The 14,544-nt window shown below is 41.3% G+C and overlaps 1 protein-coding gene across 7 annotated transcripts in view; it reads right to left on the reverse strand.

The window, feature by feature from the left end:
• MIB2 (MIB E3 ubiquitin protein ligase 2) overlaps nt 1-14,544 on the reverse strand; it is a 285,750-nt gene that overhangs the window by 206,532 nt on the left and 64,674 nt on the right. Inside the window, exon 1 of one of the 7 annotated variants that reach the window (XM_082273688.1) lies at nt 6,631-7,118. The exons of the other annotated variants lie outside the window; for them this stretch is intronic. The gene's annotated coding sequence lies outside the window, so the exon portion shown is untranslated. Of the gene's footprint in view, nt 1-6,630; nt 7,119-14,544 lie in introns of those variants that run through there. 7 annotated transcript variants of the gene reach the window in all.

Below are 14,544 nucleotides of genomic sequence, written 5' to 3' on the forward strand. Positions count from 1 at the left end.
ATAAATCTGCAACAATGTCAACAATTCTGTGTTTTTCTGTCAGTATGGGGTGCTATGTGTACATTCATGAGGAAGAAGAATGAACTTAAATGATTTTAGCAAATGGCTGCAATATAACAAAGAGTGAAAAATGTAAGGGGGTCTGAATACTTTCCGTACCCACTGTATATATATAGATACATTTTGTGATTTACACATATACTTCACTCAGCTTGACTCTGTACACCAATCCTCACCACTCCCCTCTATACATGTGCTGTGCAGTATTTATGATACCCAGTATACTGTGCTGTACATTACATACTCCTCACAACTCCACTCAGCTTTAAATTATACAGTCTTCTGTATGATACAGTGTATATCCTCCAAAATTCTCAGACCGTGTAATATATACCCTGCTGCCCCCCCCCCCCCACCTTTTCAAACTCCAAAAAATGAGATTGCAATAAGGTAGAACATTACTAATGTTTTTAGATGGTTTACATTCATATACAATGAGTAGGCATATTTTACCAGATTTTAGATGTCAGTTGCCAATCACTGCAGAGAAACAGGCCCCATAAAATCACTGCAAACCACAGTAAGACGATGACCTTAAGATTAGGCCAATGAATTCCGGTAATGGTCTGTGATGCATAGGCTTCAGCCACGTGTTGCCTTGTTACATCACGTAAAACATAATATCCAAATACCAGTGTCCATGTGTTGGCCTGTAATCCCCAAACACCGTGTAGAGCAAGAACTCGGGTCCCACTAGATAATACTCTGAGATCCAAAGCAGGCAGGTCTTTGAGTGGGATTTGTCTCTAGTATACATACAGTAATGTGCAAAAGAAAACCAATGCAAGCAACCATAAAGGGAATGTTTTAACTCAGACTAGCAAATGTGTGCCTATTTCTTACTGGGATTAATTTAGACAGAAGGTGGAAGCTGTAATTTGAGTTTGCAGTGCTTTTATGTAAATTGTTTGAGTTTGCTCTACACATAGAATATGTCATATTAGTAATCTTGGAAGAAAAAAAAAAAAAAAGGTAAATCATTTTTGGGTTTGATTAACCACTTTACCGCTGAGTACCGTAGTACTACTGCGGCAAAGTGGCTCATTATCGTCTGACGACGTAGACCTACGTCGCCAGACTCCTCCCCCTGTAGGCGGCGCTCGAGCGCCGCCGGAGGCGCGCTCCCGCTGTTTTCATTCACAGCGGGAGTCGGGCCAGGGGAGGAGCAGCGGCGATCGCCGCTGCTCTGCCCCGATCGTCGGGGAATCCAGTTTGGAGATCCGCCCGCCTGTGTAAACAGAGCGGGCGGATCTCCTCAGTGACAGATCGGAGTGTTCAGCATAGCTGGACATCCGATCTGTCCTTGTCTCACACAGTCACCTCCCCCCCCCACACTGCAGTAAGCACCAGGCATACATTAACCCCTCCCTCTCCAATAAATTAACCCCTTCCCTGCCAGTGTCATTTTTACAGTAACAGTGCATATTTATAGCACTGATTACTGCAGTAATGTCACTGGTACCCCCAAAAGTGTCAAAAATGTCAGTCAAGGGTCCGATCTGTCCGCCGCAATGTCGCAGTCCCGCAAAAAAAAAAAAAAAAAAAAAAAAAATCGCAGATCGCCGCCATTACTCGTTAAAAAAAAAAAAAAACAAAAATGACATAAATCTTTCCCTTTGTTAGTAAACGCGATAACTTTTGCGCAAACCAATCAAAATACGCTTATTGCGATTTTTTTTACCAAACATGGGTAGCAGAAAACAAATTGGCCAAAATTTTTTAAAAAAATTGGTTTTTACATCTTTTTTGGGGGGAATTTCATATAAAAAAAATGTTAAAAATATTGTTATTTTTTCAAAATAAACGCTATTTTTGTTTATAGCGCAAAAAGTAAAAATTGCACAGGTGATCAAATACCACCAAAAGAAAGCTCTGTTTGTGGGAAAAAAAGGACGTAAATTTTGTTTGGGTATGGCGTCGCATGACCGCGCAATTGTCAGTTAAAGTCGCACAGCGCCGAATCGCAAAAAGTGGCCCAGACGTAAGACAGCAAAATGCTCTAGTGGTAAAGTGGTTAAGTAGGACATACTTGGGGTAGGAGGGGTTGTAGTGAGCAATGACATCATCCGTGATGACAACACAACAGATGTATTGTAGGCCTGGGGAATGCAGAAACTTTTGAGATATAGGAGTGCAGAAAGTATATGATGTTGCTTTCTCAGTTCCTTCAATGTACTGACAAGATAAAATTAGTGGGATATGGAGGGGGGTAGGGGAAGTGGAGAAAGGTCAAGGGACTAAAAACGTATGAAGAATGGTTGAGGGAGCGTTGAGATTTAGGCTGGCCATACATTATAAAATTTTCTGTACATTTTTCTTAAAATCTACCTTCAACTAAATAGTACAAAGTGTAAAGTTGAATCCCAAAGTCACGCACTGACTATAGAAATACCTCTGCGCTCAAGGAGGGTCCAGCTGCTAGCTGATATAAAATCAATGAGTGCTGCTACTTACACAAATAACGAAAATATTTGATAAAGAACATGTAAACAAATAATAGTAGCGCAAGATCCAATATAAAATTTTCTCAACAGGACTAAAAGGCAAAGGTGACCAGTGAGCAGTGTATAAATATGGCATAAAACAGTATAAAACACTAAAATCACTTAAAATCACTAAAACGTCCCATAGTCCTTTCAGGTAAAGTGCAAAAAGTCCAATAAACAGCCGATAAATCGTGTAGTCTACCAGGATCACCTCTATTTCCACCACCAAGTGTCGGGGATAATAATAGAAGGAATGGCAACTCACCAGACCCTATTGCTCCTTTATTCTCACAAATGAGCAAAAATCGCATGGGTAAGCTGGACCAGCAGGAAAACATGAGGCATGTAGCATGTATGGTCCACTTTGCTCTGGCTCGCTGTCCACTCCTCTTCATATGCTCCTCACGGTCCCCAAAGCCATGCACTCCAGAGAGAGACACGAGGAGAAGCAAACACAGTGGACCTGGTGGAGTGCATGGCTTTGGGGACCGTGAGGAGCATATGAAGAGGAGTGGACAGCGAGCCAGAGCAAAGTGGACCATACATGCTACATGCCTCATGTTTTCCTGCTGGTCCAGCTTACCCAATGCGATTTTTGCTCATTTGTGAAAATAAAGGAGCAATAGGGTCTGGTGAGTTGTCATTCCTTCTACTATTATCCCCGACACTTGGTGGTGGAAATAGAGGTGATCCTGGTAGACTGCACGATTTATCGGCTGTTTATTGGACTTTTTGCACTTTACCTGAAAGGACTATGGGACGTTTTAGTGATTTTAGTGTTTTATGCCATATTTATACACTGCTCACCTTTGCCTTTTAGTCCTGTCGAGACAATTTTATATTGGATCTTGCGCTACTATTATTTGTTTATATGTAGTACAAAGGCCTGCCTAATTGGATACAATTGAAAGTGTTGTTTAGCTTTGACCTCATATTATGTGGTTTGTGGTAAATCTAACAGAAATTGTGCAAGAAAATTGAACATGTATGACCAGCCTTAGTTGCACAGACAGGCAAGAGCACAGCAGGATATATGGGTAAGGGATGGAGAGACAATCTTTGAGATGTAGACAGAAAGAAGTGGTAAGCAACAAATTTTAGATTCAGTGACAGAAAAGGGATAGCCAAGATGTCAGCAGGCCATGAAGCACGTAAGGGTAGAGTCTTTCTGAATTGGTGTGAGGAGAGAAGGTGGTGAGAATCTTCTATTTAGGTATGTGCAGGGAAGAAAAGATTCAAAATGGAAGCGAAGAAAAAGCAACAGCAAGCAGGCTAAAACATTTCTATGAATGAAGAATATACATGAAAAATGATTGACATTGGGCATGTAAACCCTGCTGAAGCGCTCTGCCGACTGATGTCACAGAGCTGGGTAAAGATTGTGACCATATGGTCGGGATCCATCCATCGAGAGTGCAATGCGCAAGCGCTGGTGAAATAACGATGCATTTTCAGCAGATATTTACTGTACAAACAGGTAAGTCTCATTATAGGCTTACCTGTAGATATAAATAAAAAAGTGGAGTTTACTACAGCTTTAATATATCTGCTACATCCTTTGTAATGCAAGTTTTCAGTGGAGCTGGGGACTCGGATGAACTCAAGTCCATTCGGAATGCGAACTTTCTCTAAAAAAAATAGACACATTGCTTGACATGAGTGCTTAAAGGAGTTCTATGGTTACAGCATACACTTTTATTTTTTAACATCAACATTGTGGGAGCCAATCATGTGACCATACCAGAGGGCCCTGAGTATAGTTAAGTATGGGTTTGTGCAGGGTAGTTAGAAGAGGAGTTAGAAGCGGGTGGGAGCAGATTTAAGAGTAGATTGTTATAGTCTGGGCTTCCACTTTAAGTCTAGGATGGCAGTTTTAAAGCATCTATACTTAAAGTGTAGGTAAACTCTAGCAATTAACTTTTATTTTCTACCTTTTGCTCTGTTAAATATAAATTTGGAAGCTTTTTGTTATTATCAGTTGGAGAAGTATAAAAAAACGTGTTGATCGTGTCTGAAAATCAAAGCGGTCCTGTGTCCAGTCTAATCCAAGACTAAATAGGCCTCTTAGGCCTCGTACACACGCAACGATTATCGGCCGACCGACCGGCCGTCTTTTGTCCAGTGTTGTTGTGTTGGTTGAAATGTGCTCTAGACTGCACCCAAATTTTCTCGGCCAACAAAAACCAACTTCAGAAGTGATGTCATGTGCTGGTTAACTTTCCGTGTTTTTTCTTCTCTGAGCATGCCTAGTCTTGCTCATCAGATTTTTGTCTGCCGAAATCTGTACTGACTGACGGAAAATCGGCCGTTCTGTTGACGGCCAACAAAAATTTTATAGCCTGCACACCCGATTTTGTTTGGCCGAAAAGTCGCAGTCGGTTGTCGAAAGCATCATACTAACAAGCCGAAAATCGGCCGATCGGACGTTGGCCGAAAATTCACGGCCAACTATCGATGCGTGTGTACGGGGCATTGGTTCTTATCCTGGACTACAGCATATTCAGGCCCCGTATAACATCTCATGGCAAACTGCACAGTAAACACATGCTATATTGGTAAATGTTAATAGCATTCAAAGCACCCTTCTGCCAACGTGTTTCGTCACACTGTAAATGCATCAAAAAAGCACAGTAAAAAACTATGCCATGCTCCTTTTCAAAAATAAAAGTACAGGAGTTTCTTTTTGCATTTGTCATGCGTAAGGTAGGCCATTCAAGTTATTGAGCTACTCTATGTGCGACACATGTTAACATATGGAAAAAGGTGCAAAAACAATGTTAGCAGGAGCGCTTGTTCCCACTACGCGCAGATGTGAATGCAGCCCTAGTGTCTATTTGTAGAGAAGAGAGAATAAGATGGTGAAGCAGCTTAGCAAAAAAAGTAGCTGGCCAGGGCTGACACCTGTTAGTCCACAAAACTGCTGTATGTTGTCAGCCCACAGGACTGAGCACATTTCATGCAGATCAACAGTTATTTTTATATGCTTACAGGGTCTTTAAATGGGTAGAACATGGAGAAGTATGCACGTATTGTGGAGATGTACTGCATTAGGTTTTATTTTTTGCCTTGACATACACTTTATAACATCATGCTGTATACATTTGAATGTTCATTAGTTAACTACAGTTTAGACCCCAAATAAGTAAAAGCGAATAAGCAGGTAATAAATGTTATTTACAAAGTTAGTTATTTTGAACTGCGATTAGCCAGTAAGGTATAGAAAGGCAGAATTACCTCTAAAGTGTGCGACGGTGTGCAGCTGACCTTTCACCAGTTTAAGACACATAAAAACAAAACGACCCCCACAAAATATGCTTGGACTAACCGGCATCTATATGAAAAATGACATCTAAAGCCCCGTACACGTAGCGATTGTCGGCCGTAAATATTCGGCCGCCGAACGATCGGCCGATTGTCGGCTTGTTAGTATGTTCCTGCTTCCAACAACCGACTCCGACTTTTCGGCCGAACAGAATCGGGTGTGCAGGCATTAAAATTTTTGTTGGCCAACACCAGAACGGCCGATTGTTCGCCAGTCAGTACAGAATTCGGCCGACAAACAGCAGATTGGGCATGCTCAGAAGTTAACCATCACATGACATCACTTCTGCAGTCGGCTGTTGTTGGCCGACAAAATTCATGTGCAGTCTTTTGCAGTTTTCAACAGACACGACAGCCCTGGACAAAAGACGGCCGATCGTTCGGCCGACGATCAGTACGTGTGTACGGGGCTTTAGAACACAACATTGAGAAGTCCTTTGGCTGGCAAGCAAACATCAAGCATGCACTATTTTCAAGAAGTGCCTTGCAGAGATTGTCCTGCTCATTGGACAATCATTCTAAGACTTGCTTCAATCCCCTTATTAAGAATAAGAAGAGCCCCTGTGCACCAATGCCAGATGGAAGGTTGGTAAATCTACCCTGTTTTTGCATAGATATTTACATATTCAGCCTAACACTTAGCAAAAAATAAAAACATAACATAAAAGCAAAAAAAAGCAAAAAACTGACAATTCCAGTTCTTAAAAACAGCTGGTAAAGTGTCTCCTATTAGCTACAGCTGCCTGCAATTTCCTGTTCTTACCTTTTCGCCCATTGATGTCTCCCAGGAACTGCACGAGCGAATAGGAAAAAAGCACACCAATATTGCTGTGCTGTTGCTGAGGATTTCCTAAGGTGTCATGACGAGGATAGGCTTTTGCGCTGTCATTGGATTTCCTAGAGATCGGATCAGGACACAGCAGAGAGATATGATCTCCTTGTCCAGATTAAGTCCTATAATTCCACCATGGTATAGCACCATTAGCTGATTGTTGTTGGGTAAAACATAAGAGCCAAAAAAAAAAAAAAAGCCCGGCTGGGCAAGCAAGACATGACCAACAGTGAAGCTAGCAGAGCCTTGAATCAGGCTGTGAATAAGCAGATAGTGAGGACAGAAGTGCAATAACCCCAGGGCTTTTCATTCTTTTGTCCTGTAGCTGGGAAAATAAAGAAGAAGCACTAGACTGTGGTAGTCTTGGCTACCCCTGGTGAGAGAGCCGGGCACAGCACACAAGGCATGCTCAACACACAGATGTCACAGTAGAAGGGATCTGGGAAGCAGGACTTGAGAAAGGGATGTTCATTTGACACACACTAGCGCCTCCTCTCATTGTCAATGCAAATCTGCAGCATTAACAGACGTGTGTGACAGACGGAGGCTGCAAGTCACATCTAATGTGATAACGGACATTTAATAAAACTCTCTACATGCACCTAAACAAAAACCGTACAGCAGAAGCTAAGACATATTATTACATGAGCAGCATATGCTACAAACACCAGTTTACAGATGTACTTAAAGTCTTAGTCCACCTTTAAGACCATGTTTCAGGTTACACCCAAATTTAGGGTAAAAAGAAAACAAAAAAAAACAAAGGGTCACATTCTCCAACCACCTACCCTTATGGGCCATACACAATATAAGATTTTCCGAAGACTTTTTCCTTTAGACTTACCAAAACCATATAATATGAGGTCAAACCTAAACACTTTCAATTTGTATGCAATCAGGCAGGCCCTTGCACTACATAGAAAAGGTAAATCTGAAGGAAATTTAACCACAAAAGTTGGATAGTGTGTATCCAGCTTTAGGCCCCATGCACACGGGGCGTTAGAAAAAACGTGCGTCAGAGCTAGTTCTGACGCCGGAAAAAGCAGCTGTAAAAACGTGCTTTCAGTAGCTTTTTCCATTTGCGTTATTGCACGTTTTGCCACGTTGCTTTTAGCAGTGTTTTTTTCTGCCTCCATTCAAAATCAATGGTTCCCTATTGATTTGAATGGAAGTCGCACCGCAAGTCGGATCAGGATGATGCGACTTGCGGTGTGAGAATCTTGAGGGGGAACTCCACGCCAAAATGGGGGAAAAAACGACGTGGGGGTCCCAAACCAGGCCCTTCGGGTCTGGTATGGAATTTGAGGGTAGCCCCACGCCGAAAAAACGGCGTGGGGTCCCCCCCAGAATCCATACCAGACCCTTATCCGAGCATGCAGCCCGGCAGGCCAGGAAAGGGTAGGGGGCGAGCGAGCGGCCCCACCCCCCCTGGACCATACCAGGCCACATGCCCTCAACATGGGGGTTGTGTGGGTGCTTTGGGGCAGGGGGAGGTCTGCACCCCGCACCTCAAAGCACCTTGCCCCCATGTTGGCCAGTGGTTGTGGAGGTCTGCGGGCAGGGGGCTCATCGGAATCTGGAAGCCCCCTTTAACAAGGGGGCCCCCCAGATCCCGGACCCCCTCCCTATGTGAATGGGTATGGGGTACACTGTACCCCTACCCATTCACCCCACAAAAGGCAGTGTATGTGAATAACGACAGGAGACGTTTTGGAAAGTTTATTAAAAATCTTCATCCGGTCTTCTCCTGCTCTGGTCTTCTCCCTCTGCCGGTTCACATTTATGCGATGCGGGAAAGCTGCGAATATGCAGCGTGATCCCGCATCGCATCTGCACCTCTGGCAGTTCACACTGCCATATGCGATACGCAGGGGGTGTCAATTACAAGTTAACGACACCCCCAGTTGCGATCGCATATCGCAGTGTGATCTGCAAGTTCGCACAGAATCGGATCACACTAGTGTAAACCCCTACGCGATCCGATTCTGCTGCGGATAAAAAAAAGCCTCATGTGCGAGTTTAGTGCGGATGCGGTGCGAATTCAGCCATACAAAGTGTATGGCTGAAATTTGCACCGCACATGAGATCACATGTAAGTTAGGAGCAGTGCGCTCCGAATTACATGCGATCTCCGCCATCGCACAAATGTGAACCGGGGCTAACAGTCCACTGTTTACTTCTATCAGCTCCATAACAGAAGGTCTGCACCCCAGTATAGACCAGAGGCTGAAGGTAGACAATACAAGAACCATTCCATTGTACCTGCATAGCACTGATTACAGTTGCAACTCTCTGTAGGCTTGAATACCAACATTTAATATATGCACAGTGTGCAGGTGTATATTTATTACAGTTTTACGAAAGGCTGCCCGAGCCGATTTTAGGTATGAAGATTAGTGAAAAAAATTATACGGTTCGGTGGTAGTTGACATTTTTTATGTCACATGATATTAGCATAATGGTTTATCTAACCAATATTTTCAATAAAGAAAACCACTAAAGGTAATTTCAGTGCACACAAATGCAATATATTACCAAGTTTTCTGATCAAATATAAAAGATGAAGTCGAAACGAGTAAACAGATACCGAGCCTGAACCTTTGAGAAAGCCCGTTGAGTGCTACGCGTGAGGCGAGCAGTGACGTAATCACGCTGGGACTGGGGGGAGCTGTGTATGCAGAGGAATCTATTGTGAAATGCTTTTTATTAGCGATTTGCACTATGGTTCTTTCCTCTTGCCTCCTATATGATTGACACCACGCTGAGAGCCACGGATTTGGAGTATACGGACAGTGGGTGCAGTCCCACTTATAACACTGCAAAGTGCATATAGACATCCTTTAATTAGTGAGGTCCATTCAAGCAGGTGAGAAGACACCCATAGGTGGGGTGAAGGGCACTGTGGTGATCAGAGACAATTACTGAAGAGCTTCTGGTGTATGGGGCTGCACCCCATTTTTTCACGGACATTGAATCATTTATTGATGGATTGTATATATATATATATATATATTTAAAAGATAAGAGATAAGATGGACTCACATTATTAATTTATTATACATAGATTATTTTTATTTTTCAGCTATTTTATTTATTTATTTTTCAGATATTTATTTTATTTTTCAGATAATTTATTTATGCACTATAATTTGAATGCACTTTATTGAAGGAGAGCGCTGCACTTTTTTGTGACTATATGAAATTTTTTATGTCACATGATATTAGCATAATGGTTTATCTAACCAATATTTTTAATATTGGAAGAAAACCACTAAATGTAATTTCAATGCACACAAATGCAATATATTACCAAGTTTTCTGGTAAAATATAAAATATCAAGTTGCAACGAGTAAACAGATACCAAGCACCTCAAGTCTTAAAAACTGCTTTCACATAGGCAATGCTTTAAAAGCCTTTATAGGTCAATGTGCCCACCCGGCGGGGGATTTCTCTTACATATTCTGGACGTGCCCAATCACTTCTCACTATTGGAATGAAATGGTGGGCACTGGTTAATGCCCAGAATCTTGGCCTGGTCAATGATATGGTTCCTACGAATGCAGAACGAACACACATCGAAGAATTGATAAGTTGCAATAAAATATTGACTTTTGAACTGTATTATAAATGTACTTTTGGGTTTAATACCACTTTAAAGGAAATATGTTCTAAATGAAGTAATACACGGGCAACATTTACCTCCTGAAAAATCAAATTCTCGCTTTCTTAATCACTAACCTGGAACACACATGCTAATTAGACAGAATTCCTGATTTGCATACTAGTTCAAGATCAGTGACTCCATATACTGAAGCAATGAGAGCAGAATGACAACCAGAGAACTAGCATTTTCAGAAGGAAAAAATGGTGGCCTACATATTTAACATTTTTCTTTTAGCTCTTTTTCTACCAGGACAATTTTTAGGTTTTTACACAAATGCTTATTTACATCTAAAATCAATATTGTGCATGCTGATAAAATAGTGAAAATATAGGGAAAATATAAAAAATTGTAAATAGGCAGTAGGATCAGAACATTTCACAGCACATCAGTTTTGAATGAAAATCTAAACATGGCCATAAAGATAACCCACAACTCTGATGTGTGAGGATACCTAGAATATGATGCAGAGTATGCGTACCTACACAGGTACTCTGTGTTTAAAAATAAAAAATGTAATTATTATATATATTTTTTTTAGACATTTTAAATCTTTTTTATAGAAATGCTCCCTATGTGATGGTATGGGCAGCTCCTCTTTTTTCTCAAAAATAATTAACTTATTTTTTAAAGGTTTCACAGAAATGCTAAAACAGAGTAATAGCCGTACAAACGATCAAAAAAATCATACGAAAAATACCGCTTTTCAAGCGATTGTACAATAATCTAATTGTTAGTACACAGCTTTCAAGAGGCGATCACGACAGTTCATTCAATATTATCTGATGGGACAAGCATGAAAATTTTTCTCATACAATACCAGATCGCACGATTTTTGTTTAATCAGTACAGTTGTCATTCTAAAATACAATAAAAATACACTACAACACATTAAATCACTTCCAAATTTTTATTCTGTCGTAGGAGAATTTGTGACTATAGTAACCTCATATTCGATTACAATGCAAAAAAAAAAAAAAAAAAACGGACGATCATTCATCCAATAATCTTATCGCGTGCGCCAGGCATTCAGTAAAGTCCAGTAGAACATTGCATAAACTGTGATACATGGTATTTCCATATGTCACCATCCAAGTGGACATAAGAGGTGGATTGCGTAGAGGTTAATACTAGGGATCGACCGATTATCGGCAAAGCCGATATATAGAGGGCCGATCTGCACTTTCCCTGATATATCGGAATTGGCCACCAAGGTGACCGATATATTGCCGATATTTCGGGAAATGCTTGTACAGGAGTGATGCCTGCAGCTAGAGGCATCACCCTGGTACCGGCGTCCATAGCCGACAGTCGGATGTCTTGTAATGACAACCGATGCGGCTGAGAAGCCGCTCTGCTGTCATTACAAGGAGCTGGAGGGGACTTTCCCCCCCCCACCCCCTTCTGCGGCTCGCCCGGGTCTCCTGTCCCACCGGGAGACCCGGGCAACCAGCCTGCACGGCCCTTGAAGACCCCATCAAAGCCGCATCTCCATGCAAAAACCCGGAAGTGATGTCATGACATTTAAGTGCAGAGTCGGCGTTTGGGGTCTTTTAGACCCCCCAGATCCCTCCACAAGAGTACCTGTCAAAGGAAAAAAAAAAATAAAACATTTTTTAAATGTACGAAAATATTGGCCCATACCGATATGCATTGACCAAAATATCGGTATCAGCAATGAAAAAACGATATCGGTCGATCACTAGTTAATAGTACATTGTACATACATATACACACACACACACACACACTATATACATATATATATATATATATATATATATACACATATCCAAAAAAAGGAGCAAGTAGGCGGGGCACTACGAGGGACTATAAACAACTGCTCAACCGGCGCTAACAAATAAGTACCTTAAAAATATTATATAAAAGATATATGAATGTTTGATACAAACAATATATCTAACAAAGCTGCTGCTATAAATGAAATGACATACAATTAAGGTGCATATATAATAATCTCACCAACAGGATATACTACAACACACTAGCAGCGCTAAGAGTATAAAAAGTATATATATAAAAAATATATATATAAAATATATAAAATTGCAGTCCACTGGGATAAAGTCCATGTGCTCAAATAATCATGCAGTGTGCCCAGAATATTCTCTCCTGACAATCCAAGGTCGTGAGTATGTTGGTGAATACACCGGACCCTCCACCTCACCAATGTGCTCCCCCAAATCAGAAACACTCACCAGAAGTCTGGTCAATAAGCGCCTGTAACATCAGCCTATCACAGGCTTAGAAACGATCTCCTCAGGAGTTAACCAGGAGCGCCGAGAGCCTCCGTCCGCTGGAAGATGATTGTTTACCTAACGGGCTCGGAGCACGCTATTGTACTTCTTACATTTCTACAGTGGGATCTTCAGAGATAAGATCCTCCCACTTCCCTGCAGATGAATAAGGCTATACCATAGCTACTCTGGAGGGTGACTGGATTCTACAATGATTTGTAGAAATGCAAAAAAGCTTGAATTGATCTGATTGAGACGGTTCAAGTGCCGGCGCTCCTGGTTAACTCCTGAGGAGATCGTTTCTAAGCCTGTGATAGGCTGATGTTACAGGCGCTTATTGACCAGACTTCTGGTAAGTGTTTCTGATTTGGGGGAGCACATTGGTGAGGTGGAGGGTCCGGTGTATTCACCAACATACTCACGACCTTGGATTGTCAGGAGAGAATATTCTGGGCACACTGCATGATTATTTGAGCACATGGACTTTATCCCAGTGGACTGCAATTTTATATATTTTATATATATATTTTTTATATATATACTTTTTATACTCTTAGCGCTGCTAGTGTGTTGTAGTATATCCTGTTGGTGAGATTATTATATATGCACCTTAATTGTATATATACACATATACATATATATACACACACACAAAAATAAATACAAGCTGCGCTAAATGATGAATAAGTGGATACCCCAGGAAGACGTCAGTTGTGACGAAACGCGTTGGGTTACGGCGTGCTGACGTCACCCACGTAACCCAGAAGGATGTGCAGACTTTCCAGACGGCCGGCTGTTTTGATTTTAGCACGTATACTCTGCTATTATGTAAGTTTCTCTCCTTTAAAGAGGAAGTAAACCCTCCTCTGCAACTTGTACCTATAGGTAAGCCTATGATAAGACTTACCTATAGGTACTGTAAATATATCCTAAACATGCACCGTTTAGGAGATATTTACTTTGCATGCAGCCAGTGACATCACTGGCGCATGCGCTCTGAAGGAACGGCCGCTCGTGCCATTCCTTCAGAGCCCCGTGCCGCGACCGTGCCGCGATGCATACTAGCTCATTATGTGTTGGTCTTTCAGGTGTTCATCTTTTTAAAAAAAATTCTGAGGTTTACAACCTCTTTAAGTTAATAAGTTGTGCAACAGTTTACACTATGGAGCCTTCTATGTTTGTTTTCCATGATGGTTGCCTGTTAGCCGTGGACTCTGAGGTTGGTTAAGTGTTGCCATTTAGGTGACACAGACGGTCCCTATACCTCCGGGGCGGACATCCCCCAGGTCTTTGTGGTCCATACTATTCCTGCTGCTTTTGAAACCCAATCGCCTGGTGATCGATAAGCCTCATTTATTCGGCTTCGGTAAGCAGACCTACAGTTGGCGATGGATTGAGCACTGGCAGTGGATATCACTCAGAACTATTTTATTACAATCTTCACTTATTGTCACTTTTTTGGGACTTTTTGGACTATTAATATACAATTTGTTCATTATTCATACACATTATTGGTCAATATTTGATCTTTTTATTGTAGAATATTGTGTTTGTATTTTTACACGGATTTTGTTATCCACTTATTTATCATTTAGCGCAGCTTGTATTTATTATATTTGACATTTGGTAACATCTCATTGGAAGCTGCTGCTTTCATTTAAATTTCACTAGCGCAGTTATATTTTGTGGATTTATACACACACATAAAAGCCTGTTATATTGATAACACTTAACTGTGGCAAAAATAAACTAGAACTAGACGAGGGTGCGCTTCCCTATGCACCAAAAGGCCACTTAACTAAAACGTAACCTTTATTGTAGATCATAAAAGGTATGTAATTGATCATAACAGGTATACCTATAGGATGAGGTCAATGCCATTACATACAAATCAATGTTCTATGTCCATGTGGCAATATTAACAT

The sequence above is a fragment of the Pelophylax lessonae genome (assembly GCF_965119305.1).
Source record: "Pelophylax lessonae genome assembly, chromosome: 12".
NCBI lineage: Eukaryota > Metazoa > Chordata > Amphibia > Anura > Ranidae > Pelophylax > Pelophylax lessonae.